A 2,659-nucleotide genomic window follows, 5' to 3' on the forward strand; every position below is an offset into this window, starting at 1 on the left:
AGATACACATATTAGATTCAGGTACAAATAAGTTGAAAGGTCAGTGACTCAGATTCCATATGTCACTTCAAGATGTCAGGGACCTAAGCTCCTTCCATCTTGTTGCTCTACAACAACCTACATTGCCTAGACCATCTCAAGGTCCAAAGTGACTGTGCCAGCTCTGGCCACCACGTCCACATTCCAGCCAGCCAGAAGGCAGAAAGGGAAGCAGAGCATGTCCTCCCTCAGTAAGACAACATCTCAGATGTGGTACAAACCACTTTCCCTTTCATTCCAACTGTCAGAGCCTAAATGGGCTAGATCACTTCTGGATAACAGAGGCAGGAAAATGTAGTTTTTATTTTTGGCTAGCATCTGCTCCGTTAAAAACCACAAACTGTATCACTATAGGAAAGGGGAAGAAAGAATATAAAAGATAACATAGTTTCTTCCTCAGGAAGTTAAAATTCTATAGCAGTCAGCTAGGCTGTGTGTAATTGGTGAAGAAATTAACAAATGAGATTGCCAGTAAAGTTTCTGGATTTGCACAGAGAAAGTTAATCTTTCTTGCTGATTTTCTCACTACTATTATTTCAGGATGGCCTTTCCAAATATTCCTGTATTAACTATAAATGGAAATGGTTGGCCCCCAAAATAGCAATTTCACTTTCAAGAAAAAGAAAATAAAAGGGAAAGCATCAGTTTATGCAAAAATAATTCTTTCTCAAATTCGAACTTATTTGTTTTGTTTTCTTGCTTCTTATCCACAGGCCAAAATTATAAATATGTGACATACTTCTCCTAGACTGTCTCTTCAGTGTCAAGTTGAATGTTAACTCTAATGGATTCTGTAAAAGGCGCCCCCTTGTATCTCTGAAGGCGTGTTTGGGAGATCCTAGCCTGGAGAACTACTTTCAGCAAGTCTTAATCTAATCATGAAAACCGTAGGTTTTATTCAAATGTCAAACCAAATATACCACTAATATTCTATAATCTCTAATAGTTTATCATTCTTTAGCATCCTAAAGATCTTGTTGCTTCTTATTAATCTTCCTTTTCAGAAATGTCTGAGTTATTCTTGGCCGTTAATGCATCCTGTTTGGATGCCCATTTTCTTAATCCTGGTCTACACAGAGCTGATGGGGACTCCAGATGGGACCTAAAGACTACACAGCCTCCTTGGCTGCCGTTTCAGGACCCTACTTCATTCCACATCGGAAGTTTGGACATCAGTACCTTCCCAAGTTGGTAAGTCATAAACGGTACATTTTCGGTAGTTGCAGGTCATTAATTAATAATGGGAATTGTTCAAGACCAATCAGAACGGAGAGAATGCTCTGGAATACAGGGGAAGAGGGTTCTAAAGAGATAACATTGCCCGTCACAGGAAGAAAAGGGAAAAAACAGTTGTTAAAATCAAACTTGTTAGGCAGGGACACCAGAGATCCGGAAGTAAATGTCTGCATGTTCTAAAACATGGCATTTCGGGAGGAGAGAGCACTCAGCCAGGACACAGCACTTACCTGAGATCCTGCTTTGTCTTCTTCTTCTTTCACTGGTTGTCTTCCTCAGGTGAGATTATGTGGAAAAATCACATATGTATCCTGACAATACACCTTGAAAGGCTTCAGCACAGACCCTTCACATGCTACCACATCCACAGGCAGAAGGGGCGTGAAATACAGAAAAGTTCACCCTTCCGGGTCCTTTGTCTCAGGAGAGATTCAGGAACAAAAAAGCTCCTACAAGGAAACCAAACTTGGAGTTTCTTCTTCCCCATCTTCAGGGGTTCTCTCCTCCTACAGGCGCCCCAAGATGCTGCTGTAGCATGGATAATGTGGATGGCTCTGACCGCCTCTGCCGAACCCACAGATGAACCCGGTTAATGCCCCATGGACCAAAGGCTGGCCTCGACTCCCATAAACATACTCGGAGTCCTCACACTGGACCCTGCCCTCACCTTACATGCACCCGGAGCGCCTTATTACAACAACACTGATGTTCCCACTCAGACCACTTTACAAAAGTCTGTGAGGGAGCGCACAGGTGATCTAGTTTTTAAAGCTCCACATGGGATTCTATTTGGAAGCCTGGGCTCAGAGCCACTTTTCTAAGCTTCGCTTCTCAAACTTTAATTGCATAAAAATCACTTGGATAGATGTTAAGTAGACTTACTGTGGTGAGCAATTCATAAATATCTTGAGCAAATTATAGGTCCTTTTTGATGTCTCCATAATCAGAGGGTCTTTAAATTTTTGTCAGAATTGAGTAGTCATCTAGTACATTTTATATTTTATATGCAGTAGAATCTTTAATAAATCTGTAAGTACATTTTTAAATCATTTAAACAATATCGAATCATTATGTCGTAAACCTGCAACTAATTTAATGTTTTATGTCAATTTTATCTCATTAAAATATCACTTGGAGATAAACAATAAAACAAACTAGAATAAAAATACAAAGTGGAGAATTAGTCCTCCCTAGAGCTCTTAATCCCAGCCCATAATATGACCTGGAGTTTTTGAAAAATATGACTCTTCTACGAAGGAAAAAAAACAGTGAAAATAACACTTTGAAGTGATCCTAGATGATACTTTTTTTTTTTCTCTGCTCAGGGTCTAGGTTACATTTGAAGGAGCTAATTCTTCTTATTTTTTTAACTTTAAAAAATATA

Source organism: Hipposideros armiger, unplaced genomic scaffold, assembly GCF_001890085.2.
Source record: "Hipposideros armiger isolate ML-2016 unplaced genomic scaffold, ASM189008v1 scaffold_604, whole genome shotgun sequence".
Taxonomy (NCBI): domain Eukaryota; kingdom Metazoa; phylum Chordata; class Mammalia; order Chiroptera; family Hipposideridae; genus Hipposideros; species Hipposideros armiger.